Source organism: Mycteria americana, chromosome 8 (assembly GCF_035582795.1).
Source record: "Mycteria americana isolate JAX WOST 10 ecotype Jacksonville Zoo and Gardens chromosome 8, USCA_MyAme_1.0, whole genome shotgun sequence".
In the NCBI taxonomy this organism is placed as follows: Eukaryota; Metazoa; Chordata; class Aves; order Ciconiiformes; family Ciconiidae; genus Mycteria; species Mycteria americana.
The window spans coordinates 25,019,953-25,034,106 of record NC_134372.1 but is presented as its reverse complement, the minus strand read 5'-3'; positions in this window follow the sequence as shown (position 1 = coordinate 25,034,106).

Genomic DNA, 14,154 nt, shown 5'->3' with positions numbered 1-14,154 from the left:
ACAGCTTTCCGTGCTGGCAGCTTTCCTGTGGGCGCAATCGCTGGACGTTTCGAATTTGGCAACCGGGCTCTGCGAGAGAGAAATACACAGTGTTGCCCCTTTACCAACGAAAGCTTTTGTAGAAAGCGAATGTCTGTCTATCAGCGAATGCAGTTCCAAGGGGCAGTGAAAACCAGCTACAGCTTTCCGTGCTGGCAGCTTTCCTGTGGGCGCAATCGCTGGACGTTTCGAATTTGGCAACCGGGCTCTGCGAGAGAGAAATACACACTGTTGCCCCTGTAGCAACGAAAGCGTTTGTAGAAAGCGAATGTCTGTCTATCAGCGAATGCAGTTCCAAGGGGCAGTGAAAACCAGCTACAGCTTTCCGTGCTGGCAGCTTTCCTGTGGGCGCAATCGCTGGACGTTTCGAATTTGGCAACCGGGCTCTGCGAGAGAGAAATACACAGTGTTGCCCCTTTACCAACAAAAGCTTTTGTAGAAAGCGAATGTCTGTCTATCAGCGAATGCAGTTCCAAGGGGCAGTGAAAACCAGCTACAGCTTTCCGTGCTGGCAGCTTTCCTGTGGGCGCAATCGCTGGACGTTTCGAATTTGGCAACCGGGCTCTGCGAGAGAGAAATACACACTGTTGCCCCTTTACCAACGAAAGCTTTTGTAGAAAGCGAATGTCTGTCTATCAGCGAATGCAGTTCCAAGGGGCAGTGAAAACCAGCTACAGCTTTCCGTGCTGGCAGCTTTCCTGTGGGCGCAATCGCTGGACGTTTCGAATTTGGCAACCGGGCTCTGCGAGAGAGAAATACACAGTGTTGCCCCTGTAGCAACGAAAGCGTTTGTAGAAAGCGAATGTCTGTCTATCAGCGAATGCAGTTCCAAGGGGCAGTGAAAACCAGCTACAGCTTTCCGTGCTGGCAGCTTTCCTGTGGCCGCAATCGCTGGACGTTTCGAATTTGGCAACCGGGCTCTGCGAGAGAGAAATACACAGTGTTGCCCCTTTACCAACGAAAGCTTTTGTAGAAAGCAAATGTCTGTCTATCAGCGAATGCAGTTCCAAGGGGCAGTGAAAACCAGCTACAGCTTTCCGTGCTGGCAGCTTTCCTGTGGGCGCAATCGCTGGACGTTTCGAATTTGGCAACCGGGCTCTGCGAGAGAGAAATACACAGTGTTGCCCCTTTACGAATGAAAGCTTTTGTAGAAAGCGAATGTCTGTCTATCAGCGAATGCAGTTCCAAGGGGCAGTGAAAACCAGCTACAGCTTTCCGTGCTGGCAGCTTTCCTGTGGGCGCAATCGCTGGACGTTTCGAAATTGGCAACCGGGCTCTGCGAGAGAGAAATACACAGTGTTGCCCCTTTACCAACGAAAGCTTTTGTAGAAAGCGAATGTCTGTCTATCAGCGAATGCAGTTCCAAGGGGCAGTGAAAACCAGCTACAGCTTTCCGTGCTGGCAGCTTTCCTGTGGGCGCAATCGCTGGACGTTTCGAATTTGGCAACCGGGCTCTGCGAGAGAGAAATACACAGTGTTGCCCCTTTACGAACGAAGGCTTTTGTAGAAAACGAATGTCTGTCTATCAGCGAATGCAGTTCCAAGGGGCAGTGAAAACCAGCTATAGCTTTCCGTGCTGGCAGCTTTCCTGTGGGCGCAATCGCTGGACGTTTCGAATTTGGCAACCGGGCTCTGCGAGAGAGAAATACACAGTGTTGCCCCTTTACGAACGAAAGCTTTTGTAGAAAACGAATGTCTATCTATCAGCGAATGCAGTTCCAAGGGGCAGTGAAAACCAGCTACAGCTTTCCGTGCTGGCAGCTTTCCTGTGGGCGCAATCGCTGGACGTTTCGAATTTGGCAACTGGGCTCTGCGAGAGAGAAATACACAGTGTTGCCCCTTTACGAAGGCAAGGTTTTGCAGAAAGCGAATGTCTGTCTAGCAGCGAATGCAGTTCCAATGGGCAGTGAAAACCAGCTAAAGCTTTCCGTGCTGGCAGCTTTCATGTGGGCGCAATCGCTGGACGTTTCGAATTTGGCAACCGGGCTCTGCGAGAGAGAAATACACACTGTTGCCCGTTTACGAACGCAAGCTTTTGTAGAAAGCGAATGTCTGTCTATCAGCGAATGCAGTTCCAAGGGGCAGTGAAAACCAGCTACAGCTTTCCGTGCTGGCAGCTTTCCTGTGGGCGCAATCGCTGGACGTTTCGAATTTGGCAACCGGGCTCTGCGAGAGAGAAATACACAGTGTTGCCCCTGTAGCAACGAAAGCGTTTGTAGAAAGCGAATGTCTGTCTATCAGCGAATGCAGTTCCAAGGGGCAGTGAAAACCAGCTACAGCTTTCCGTGCTGGCAGCTTTCCTGTGGGCGCAATCGCTGGACGTTTCGATTTTGGCAACCGGGCTCTGCGAGAGAGAAATACACAGTGTTGCCCCTTTACCAACGAAAGCTTTTGTAGAAAGCGAATGTCTGTCTATCAGTGAATGCAGTTCCAAGGGGCAGTGAAAACCAGCTACAGCTTTCCGTGCTGGCAGCTTTCCTGTGGGCGCAATCGCTGGACGTTTCGATTTGGCAACCGGGCTCTGCGAGAGAGAAATACACAGTGTTGCCCCTTACGAAGGCAAGGTTTTATAGAAAGCGAATGTCTATCTATCAGCGAATGCAGTTCCAAGGGGCAGTGAAAACCAGCTACAGCTTTCCGTGCTGGCAGCTTTCCTGTGGGCGCAATCGCTGGACGTTTCGAATTTGGCAACCGGGCTCTGCGAGAGAGAAATACACAGTGTTGCCCCTTACGAACGAAAGCTTTTGTAGAAAACGAATGTCTGTCTATCAGCGAATGCAGTTCCAAGGGGCAGTGAAAACCAGCTACAGCTTTCCGTGCTGGCAGCTTTCCTGTGGGCGCAATCGCTGGACGTTTCGAATTTGGCAACCGGGCTCTGCGAGAGAGAAATACACAGACTTGCCCCTTTACCAACGAAAGCTTTTGTAGAAAGCGAATGTCTGTCTATCAGCGAATGCAGTTCCAAGGGGCAGTGAAAACCAGCTACAGCTTTCCGTGCTGGCAGCTTTCCTGTGGGCGCAATCGCTGGACGTTTCGAATTTGGCAACCGGGCTCTGCGAGAGAAAATACACAGTGTTGCCCCTTTACGAACGAAAGCTTTTGTAGAAAGCGAATGTCTGTCTATCAGCGAATGCAGTTCCAAGGGGCAGTGAAAACCAGCTACAGCTTTCCGTGCTGGCAGCTTTCCTGTGGGCGCAATCGCTGGACGTTTCGAATTTGGCAACCGGGCTCTGCGAGAGAGAAATACACAGTGTTGCCCCTTTACGAACGAAAGCTTTTGTAGAAAGCGAATGTCTGTCTATCAGCGAATGCAGTTCCAAGAGACAGTGAAAACCAGCTACAGCTTTCCGTGCTGGCAGCTTTCCTGTGGGCGCAATCGCTGGACGTTTCGAATTTGGCAACCGGGCTCTGCGAGAGAGAAATACACAGTGTTGCCCCTTTACGAACGAAAGCTTTTGTAGAAAGCGAATGTCTGTCTATCAGCGAATGCAGTTCCAAGGGGCAGTGAAAACCAGCTACAGCTTTCCGTGCTGGCAGCTTTCCTGTGGGCGCAATCGCTGGACGTTTCGAATTTGGCAACCGGGCTCTGCGAGAGAGAAATACACAGTGTTGCCCCTTTACGAATGAAAGCTTTTGTAGAAAGCGAATGTCTGTCTATCAGCGAATGCAGTTCCAAGGGGCAGTGAAAACCAGCTACAGCTTTCCGTGCTGGCAGCTTTCCTGTGGGCGCAATCGCTGGACGTTTCGAATTTGGCAACCGGGCTCTGCGAGAGAGAAATACACAGACTTGCCCCTTTACCAACGAAAGCTTTTGTAGAAAGCGAATGTCTGTCTATCAGCGAATGCAGTTCCAAGGGGCAGTGAAAACCAGCTACAGCTTTCCGTGCTGGCAGCTTTCCTGTGGGCGCAATCGCTGGACGTTTCGAATTTGGCAACCGGGCTCTGCGAGAGAGAAATACACAGTGTTGCCCCTTTACCAACAAAAGCTTTTGTAGAAAGCGAATGTCTGTCTATCAGCGAATGCAGTTCCAAGGGGCAGTGAAAACCAGCTACAGCTTTCCGTGCTGGCAGCTTTCCTGTGGGCGCAATCGCTGGACGTTTCGAATTTGGCAACCGGGCTCTGCGAGAGAGAAATACACAGTGTTGCCCCTTTACGAACGAAAGCTTTTGTAGAAAGCGAATGTCTGTCTATCAGCGAATGCAGTTCCAAGAGACAGTGAAAACCAGCTACAGCTTTCCGTGCTGGCAGCTTTCCTGTGGGCGCAATCGCTGGACGTTTCGAATTTGGCAACCGGGCTCTGCGAGAGAGAAATACACAGTGTTGCCCCTTTACGAACGAAGGCTTTTGTAGAAAACGAATGTCTGTCTATCAGCGAATGCAGTTCCAAGGGGCAGTGAAAACCAGCTATAGCTTTCCGTGCTGGCAGCTTTCCTGTGGGCGCAATCGCTGGACGTTTCGAATTTGGCAACCGGGCTCTGCGAGAGAGAAATACACAGTGTTGCCCCTTTACGAACGAAAGCTTTTGTAGAAAACGAATGTCTATCTATCAGCGAATGCAGTTCCAAGGGGCAGTGAAAACCAGCTACAGCTTTCCGTGCTGGCAGCTTTCCTGTGGGCGCAATCGCTGGACGTTTCGAATTTGGCAACTGGGCTCTGCGAGAGAGAAATACACAGTGTTGCCCCTTTACGAAGGCAAGGTTTTGCAGAAAGCGAATGTCTGTCTAGCAGCGAATGCAGTTCCAATGGGCAGTGAAAACCAGCTAAAGCTTTCCGTGCTGGCAGCTTTCATGTGGGCGCAATCGCTGGACGTTTCGAATTTGGCAACCGGGCTCTGCGAGAGAGAAATACACACTGTTGCCCGTTTACGAACGCAAGCTTTTGTAGAAAGCGAATGTCTGTCTATCAGCGAATGCAGTTCCAAGGGGCAGTGAAAACCAGCTACAGCTTTCCGTGCTGGCAGCTTTCCTGTGGGCGCAATCGCTGGACGTTTCGAATTTGGCAACCGGGCTCTGCGAGAGAGAAATACACAGTGTTGCCCCTGTAGCAACGAAAGCGTTTGTAGAAAGCGAATGTCTGTCTATCAGCGAATGCAGTTCCAAGGGGCAGTGAAAACCAGCTACAGCTTTCCGTGCTGGCAGCTTTCCTGTGGGCGCAATCGCTGGACGTTTCGATTTTGGCAACCGGGCTCTGCGAGAGAGAAATACACAGTGTTGCCCCTTTACCAACGAAAGCTTTTGTAGAAAGCGAATGTCTGTCTATCAGTGAATGCAGTTCCAAGGGGCAGTGAAAACCAGCTACAGCTTTCCGTGCTGGCAGCTTTCCTGTGGGCGCAATCGCTGGACGTTTCGATTTGGCAACCGGGCTCTGCGAGAGAGAAATACACAGTGTTGCCCCTTACGAAGGCAAGGTTTTATAGAAAGCGAATGTCTATCTATCAGCGAATGCAGTTCCAAGGGGCAGTGAAAACCAGCTACAGCTTTCCGTGCTGGCAGCTTTCCTGTGGGCGCAATCGCTGGACGTTTCGAATTTGGCAACCGGGCTCTGCGAGAGAGAAATACACAGTGTTGCCCCTTACGAACGAAAGCTTTTGTAGAAAACGAATGTCTGTCTATCAGCGAATGCAGTTCCAAGGGGCAGTGAAAACCAGCTACAGCTTTCCGTGCTGGCAGCTTTCCTGTGGGCGCAATCGCTGGACGTTTCGAATTTGGCAACCGGGCTCTGCGAGAGAGAAATACACAGACTTGCCCCTTTACCAACGAAAGCTTTTGTAGAAAGCGAATGTCTGTCTATCAGCGAATGCAGTTCCAAGGGGCAGTGAAAACCAGCTACAGCTTTCCGTGCTGGCAGCTTTCCTGTGGGCGCAATCGCTGGACGTTTCGAATTTGGCAACCGGGCTCTGCGAGAGAAAATACACAGTGTTGCCCCTTTACGAACGAAAGCTTTTGTAGAAAGCGAATGTCTGTCTATCAGCGAATGCAGTTCCAAGGGGCAGTGAAAACCAGCTACAGCTTTCCGTGCTGGCAGCTTTCCTGTGGGCGCAATCGCTGGACGTTTCGAATTTGGCAACCGGGCTCTGCGAGAGAGAAATACACAGTGTTGCCCCTTTACGAACGAAAGCTTTTGTAGAAAGCGAATGTCTGTCTATCAGCGAATGCAGTTCCAAGAGACAGTGAAAACCAGCTACAGCTTTCCGTGCTGGCAGCTTTCCTGTGGGCGCAATCGCTTGACGTTTCGAATTTGGCAACCGGGCTCTGCGAGAGAGAAATACACAGTGTTGCCCCTTTACGAACGAAAGCTTTTGTAGAAAGCGAATGTCTGTCTATCAGCGAATGCAGTTCCAAGGGGCAGTGAAAACCAGCTACAGCTTTCCGTGCTGGCAGCTTTCCTGTGGGCGCAATCGCTGGACGTTTCGAATTTGGCAACCGGGCTCTGCGAGAGAGAAATACACAGTGTTGCCCCTTTACCAACGAAAGCTTTTGTAGAAAGCGAATGTCTGTCTATCAGCGAATGCAGTTCCAAGGGGCAGTGAAAACCAGCTACAGCTTTCCGTGCTGGCAGCTTTCCTGTGGGCGCAATCGCTGGACGTTTCGAATTTGGCAACCGGGCTCTGCGAGAGAGAAATACACAGTGTTGCCCCTTTACGAATGAAAGCTTTTGTAGAAAGCGAATGTCTGTCTATCAGCGAATGCAGTTCCAAGGGGCAGTGAAAACCAGCTACAGCTTTCCGTGCTGGCAGCTTTCCTGTGGGCGCAATCGCTGGACGTTTCGAATTTGGCAACCGGGCTCTGCGAGAGAGAAATACACAGACTTGCCCCTTTACCAACGAAAGCTTTTGTAGAAAGCGAATGTCTGTCTATCAGCGAATGCAGTTCCAAGGGGCAGTGAAAACCAGCTACAGCTTTCCGTGCTGGCAGCTTTCCTGTGGGCGCAATCGCTGGACGTTTCGAATTTGGCAACCGGGCTCTGCGAGAGAGAAATACACAGTGTTGCCCCTTTACCAACAAAAGCTTTTGTAGAAAGCGAATGTCTGTCTATCAGCGAATGCAGTTCCAAGGGGCAGTGAAAACCAGCTACAGCTTTCCGTGCTGGCAGCTTTCCTGTGGGCGCAATCGCTGGACGTTTCGAATTTGGCAACCGGGCTCTGCGAGAGAGAAATACACAGACTTGCCCCTTTACGAACGAAAGCTTTTGTAGAAAGCGAATGTCTGTCTATCAGCGAATGCAGTTCCAAGGGGCAGTGAAAACCAGCTACAGCTTTCCGTGCTGGCAGCTTTCCTGTGGGCGCAATCGCTGGACGTTTCGAATTTGGCAACCGGGCTCTGCGAGAGAGAAATACACAGTGTTGCCCCTTTACGAACGAAAGCTTTTGTAGAAAGCGAATGTCTGTCTATCAGCGAATGCAGTTCCAAGAGACAGTGAAAACCAGCTACAGCTTTCCGTGCTGGCAGCTTTCCTGTGGGCGCAATCGCTTGACGTTTCGAATTTGGCAACCGGGCTCTGCGAGAGAGAAATACACAGTGTTGCCCCTTTACGAACGAAAGCTTTTGTAGAAAGCGAATGTCTGTCTATCAGCGAATGCAGTTCCAAGGGGCAGTGAAAACCAGCTACAGCTTTCCGTGCTGGCAGCTTTCCTGTGGGCGCAATCGCTGGACGTTTCGAATTTGGCAACCGGGCTCTGCGAGAGAGAAATACACAGTGTTGCCCCTTTACGAACGAAAGCTTTTGTAGAAAGCGAATGTCTGTCTATCAGCGAATGCAGTTCCAAGGGGCAGTGAAAACCAGCTACAGCTTTCCGTGCTGGCAGCTTTCCTGTGGGCGCAATCGCTGGACGTTTCGAATTTGGCAACCGGGCTCTGCGAGAGAGAAATACACAGTGTTGCCCCTTTACGAATGAAAGCTTTTGTAGAAAGCGAATGTCTGTCTATCAGCGAATGCAGTTCCAAGGGGCAGTGAAAACCAGCTACAGCTTTCCGTGCTGGCAGCTTTCCTGTGGGCGCAATCGCTGGACGTTTCGAATTTGGCAACCGGGCTCTGCGAGAGAGAAATACACAGACTTGCCCCTTTACCAACGAAAGCTTTTGTAGAAAGCGAATGTCTGTCTATCAGCGAATGCAGTTCCAAGGGGCAGTGAAAACCAGCTACAGCTTTCCGTGCTGGCAGCTTTCCTGTGGGCGCAATCGCTGGACGTTTCGAATTTGGCAACCGGGCTCTGCGAGAGAGAAATACACAGTGTTGCCCCTTTACCAACAAAAGCTTTTGTAGAAAGCGAATGTCTGTCTATCAGCGAATGCAGTTCCAAGGGGCAGTGAAAACCAGCTACAGCTTTCCGTGCTGGCAGCTTTCCTGTGGGCGCAATCGCTGGACGTTTCGAATTTGGCAACCGGGCTCTGCGAGAGAGAAATACACAGACTTGCCCCTTTACCAACGAAAGCTTTTGTAGAAAGCGAATGTCTGTCTATCAGCGAATGCAGTTCCAAGGGGCAGTGAAAACCAGCTACAGCTTTCCGTGCTGGCAGCTTTCCTGTGGGCGCAATCGCTGGACGTTTCGAATTTGGCAACCGGGCTCTGCGAGAGAGAAATACACAGTGTTGCCCCTTTACCAACGAAAGCTTTTGTAGAAAGCGAATGTCTGTCTATCAGCGAATGCAGTTCCAAGGGGCAGTGAAAACCATCTACAGCTTTCCGTGCTGGCAGCTTTCCTGTGGGCGCAATCGCTGGACGTTTCGAATTTGGCAACCGGGCTCTGCGAGAGAGAAATACACAGTGTTGCCCCTTTACCAACGAAAGCTTTTGTAGAAAGCGAATGTCTGTCTATCAGCGAATGCAGTTCCAAGGGGCAGTGAAAACCAGCTACAGCTTTCCGTGCTGGCAGCTTTCCTGTGGGCGCAATCGCTGGACGTTTCGAATTTGGCAACCGGGCTCTGCGAGAGAGAAATACACAGTGTTGCCCCTTTACCAACGAAAGCTTTTGTAGAAAGCGAATGTCTGTCTATCAGCGAATGCAGTTCCAAGGGGCAGTGAAAACCAGCTACAGCTTTCCGTGCTGGCAGCTTTCCTGTGGGCGCAATCGCTGGACGTTTCGAATTTGGCAACCGGGCTCTGCGAGAGAGAAATACACAGTGTTGCCCCTTTACCAATGAAAGCGTTTGTAGAAAGCGAATGTCTGTCTATCAGCGAATGCAGTTCCAAGGGGCAGTGAAAACCAGCTACAGCTTTCCGTGCTGGCAGCTTTCCTGTGGGCGCAATCGCTGGACGTTTCGAATTTGGCAACCGGGCTCTGCGAGAGAGAAATACACAGTGTTGCCCCTTTACGAACGAAGGCTTTTGTAGAAAACGAATGTCTGTCTATCAGCGAATGCAGTTCCAAGGGGCAGTGAAAACCAGCTATAGCTTTCCGTGCTGGCAGCTTTCCTGTGGGCGCAATCGCTGGACGTTTCGAATTTGGCAACCGGGCTCTGCGAGAGAGAAATAGACAGTGTTGCCCCTTTACGAACGAAAGCTTTTGTAGAAAACGAATGTCTATCTATCAGCGAATGCAGTTCCAAGGGGCAGTGAAAACCAGCTACAGCTTTCCGTGCTGGCAGCTTTCCTGTGGGCGCAATCGCTGGACGTTTCGAATTTGGCAACTGGGCTCTGCGAGAGAGAAATACACAGTGTTGCCCCTTTACGAAGGCAAGGTTTTGCAGAAAGCGAATGTCTGTCTATCAGCGAATGCAGTTCCAAGGGGCAGTGAAAACCAGCTACAGCTTTCCGTGCTGGCAGCTTTCCTGTGGGCGCAATCGCTGGACGTTTCGATTTTGGCAACCGGGCTCTGCGACACAGAAATACACAGTGTTGCCCCTTTACCAACGAAAGCTTTTGTAGAAAGCGAATGTCTGTCTATCAGCGAATGCAGTTCCAAGGGGCAGTGAAAACCAGCTACAGCTTTCCGTGCTGGCAGCTTTCCTGTGGGCGCAATCGCTGGACGTTTCGAATTTGGCAACCGGGCTCTGCGAGAGAGAAATACACAGTGTTGCCCCTTTACCAACAAAAGCTTTTGTAGAAAGCGAATGTCTGTCTATCAGCGAATGCAGTTCCAAGGGGCAGTGAAAACCAGCTACAGCTTTCCGTGCTGGCAGCTTTCCTGTGGGCGCAATCGCTGGACGTTTCGAATTTGGCAACCGGGCTCTCCGAGAGAGAAATACACAGACTTGCCCCTTTACCAACGAAAGCTTTTGTAGAAAGCGAATGTCTGTCTATCAGCGAATGCAGTTCCAAGGGGCAGTGAAAACCAGCTACAGCTTTCCGTGCTGGCAGCTTTCCTGTGGGCGCAATCGCTGGACGTTTCGAATTTGGCAACCGGGCTCTGCGAGAGAGAAATACACAGTGTTGCCCCTTTACCAACAAAAGCTTTTGTAGAAAGCGAATGTCTGTCTATCAGAGAATGCAGTTCCAAGGGGCAGTGAAAACCAGCTACAGCTTTCCGTGCTGGCAGCTTTCCTGTGGGCGCAATCGCTGGACGTTTCGAATTTGGCAACCGGGCTCTGCGAGAGAGAAATACATAGTCTTGCCCCTTTACCAATGAAAGCTTTTGTACAAAGCGAATGTCTGTCTATCAGCGAATGCAGTTCCAAGGGGCAGTGAAAACCAGCTACAGCTTTCCGTGCTGGCAGCTTTCCTGTGGGCGCAATCGCTGGACGTTTCGAATTTGGCAACCGGGCTCTGCGAGAGAGAAATACACACTGTTGCCCCTTTACCAACGAAAGCTTTTGTAGAAAGCGAATGTCTGTCTATCAGCGAATGCAGTTCCAAGGGGCAGTGAAAACCAGCTACAGCTTTCCGTGCTGGCAGCTTTCCTGTGGGCGCAATCGCTGGACGTTTCGATTTGGCAACCGGGCTCTGCGAGAGAGAAATACACAGTGTTGCCCCTTACGAAGGCAAGGTTTTATAGAAAGCGAATGTCTATCTATCAGCGAATGCAGTTCCAAGGGGCAGTGAAAACCAGCTACAGCTTTCCGTGCTGGCAGCTTTCCTGTGGGCGCAATCGCTGGACGTTTCGAATTTGGCAACCGGGCTCTGCGAGAGAGAAATACACAGTGTTGCCCCTTACGAACGAAAGCTTTTGTAGAAAACGAATGTCTGTCTATCAGCGAATGCAGTTCCAAGAGACAGTGAAAACCAGCTACAGCTTTCCGTGCTGGCAGCTTTCCTGTGGGCGCAATCGCTGGACTTTTCGAATTTGGCAACCGGGCTCTGCGAGAGAGAAATACACAGACTTGCCCCTTTACCAACGAAAGCTTTTGTAGAAAGCGAATGTCTGTCTATCAGCGAATGCAGTTCCAAGGGGCAGTGAAAACCAGCTACAGCTTTCCGTGCTGGCAGCTTTCCTGTGGGCGCAATCGCTGGACGTTTCGAATTTGGCAACCGGGCTCTGCGAGAGAGAAATACACAGTGTTGCCCCTTTACCAACAAAAGCTTTTGTAGAAAGCGAATGTCTGTCTATCAGCGAATGCAGTTCCAAGGGGCAGTGAAAACCAGCTACAGCTTTCCGTGCTGGCAGCTTTCCTGTGGGCGCAATCGCTGGACGTTTCGAATTTGGCAACCGGGCTCTGCGAGAGAGAAATACACAGTGTTGCCCCTTTACCAACAAAAGCTTTTGTAGAAAGCGAATGTCTGTCTATCAGCGAATGCAGTTCCAAGGGGCAGTGAAAACCAGCTACAGCTTTCCGTGCTGGCAGCTTTCCTGTGGGCGCAATCGCTGGACGTTTCGAATTTGGCAACCGGGCTCTGCGAGAGAGAAATACAAAGTGTTGCCCCTTTACCAACGAAAGCTTTTGTAGAAAGCGAATGTCTGTCTATCAGCGAATGCAGTTCCAAGGGGCAGTGAAAACCAGCTACAGCTTTCCGTGCTGGCAGCTTTCCTGTGGGCGCAATCGCTGGACGTTTCGAATTTGGCAACCGGGCTCTGCGAGAGAGAAATACACAGTGTTGCCCCTTTACCAAGAAAAGCTTTTGTAGAAAGCGAATGTCTGTCTATCAGCGAATGCAGTTCCAAGGGGCAGTGAAAACCAGCTACAGCTTTCCGTGCTGTCAGCTTTCCTGTGGGCGCAATCGCTGGACGTTTCGAATTTGGCAACCGGGCTCTGCGAGAGAGAAATACACAGTGTTGCCCCTTTACCAACAAAAGCTTTTGTAGAAAGCGAATGTCTGTCTATCAGCGAATGCAGTTCCAAGGGGCAGTGAAAACCAGCTACAGCTTTCCGTGCTGGCAGCTTTCCTGTGGGCGCAATCGCTGGACGTTTCGAATTTGGCAACCGGGCTCTGCGAGAGAAAATACACAGTCTTGCCCCTTTACCAACGAAAGCTTTTGTAGAAAGCGAATGTCTGTCTATCAGCGAATGCAGTTCCAAGGGGCAGTGAAAACCAGCTACAGCTTTCCGTGCTGGCAGCTTTCCTGTGGGCGCAATCGCTGGACGTTTCGAATTTGGCAACCGGGCTCTGCGAGAGAGAAATACACAGTGTTGCCCCTTTACCAACAAAAGCTTTTGAAGAAAGCGAATGTCTGTCTATCAGCGAATGCAGTTCCAAGGGGCAGTGAAAACCAGCTACAGCTTTCCGTGCTGGCAGCTTTCCTGTGGGCGCAATCGCTGGACGTTTCGAATTTGGCAACCGGGCTCTGCGAGAGAGAAATACAAAGTGTTGCCCCTTTACCAACGAAAGCTTTTGTAGAAAGCGAATGTCTGTCTATCAGCGAATGCAGTTCCAAGGGGCAGTGAAAACCAGCTACAGCTTTCCGTGCTGGCAGCTTTCCTGTGGGCGCAATCGCTGGACGTTTCGAATTTGGCAACCGGGCTCTGCGAGAGAGAAATACACAGTGTTGCCCCTTTACCAACAAAAGCTTTTGTAGAAAGCGAATGTCTGTCTATCAGCGAATGCAGTTCCAAGGGGCAGTGAAAACCAGCTACAGCTTTCCGTGCTGGCAGCTTTCCTGTGGGCGCAATCGCTGGACGTTTCGAATTTGGCAACCGGGCTCTGCGAGAGAGAAATACACAGTGTTGCCCCTTTACCAACAAAAGCTTTTGTAGAAAGCGAATGTCTGTCTATCAGCGAATGCAGTTCCAAGGGGCAGTGAAAACCAGCTACAGCTTTCCGTGCTGGCAGCTTTCCTGTGGGCGCAATCGCTGGACGTTTCGAATTTGGCAACCGGGCTCTGCGAGACAGAAATACACAGTGTTGCCCCTTTACCAACGAAAGCTTTTGTAGAAAGCGAATGTCTGTCTATCAGCGAATGCAGTTCCAAGGGGCAGTGAAAACCAGCTACAGCTTTCCGTGCTGGCAGCTTTCCTGTGGGCGCAATCGCTGGACGTTTCGATTTGGCAACCGGGCTCTGCGAGAGAGAAATACACAGTGTTGCCCCTTACGAAGGCAAGGTTTTATAGAAAGCGAATGTCTATCTATCAGCGAATGCAGTTCCAAGGGGCAGTGAAAACCAGCTACAGCTTTCCGTGCTGGCAGCTTTCCTGTGGGCGCAATCGCTGGACGTTTCGAATTTGGCAACCGGGCTCTGCGAGAGAGAAATACACAGTGTTGCCCCTTACGAACGAAAGCTTTTGTAGAAAACGAATGTCTGTCTATCAGCGAATGCAGTTCCAAGAGACAGTGAAAACCAGCTACAGCTTTCCGTGCTGGCAGCTTTCCTGTGGGCGCAATCGCTGGACTTTTCGAATTTGGCAACCGGGCTCTGCGAGAGAGAAATACACAGACTTGCCCCTTTACCAACGAAAGCTTTTGTAGAAAGCGAATGTCTGTCTATCAGCGAATGCAGTTCCAAGGGGCAGTGAAAACCAGCTACAGCTTTCCGTGCTGGCAGCTTTCCTGTGGGCGCAATCGCTGGACGTTTCGAATTTGGCAACCGGGCTCTGCGAGAGAGAAATACACAGTGTTGCCCCTTTACCAACAAAAGCTTTTGTAGAAAGCGAATGTCTGTCTATCAGCGAATGCAGTTCCAAGGGGCAGTGAAAACCAGCTACAGCTTTCCGTGCTGGCAGCTTTCCTGTGGGCGCAATCGCTGGACGTTTCGAATTTGGCAACCGGGCTCTGCGAGAGAGAAATACACAGTGTTGCCCCTTTACCAA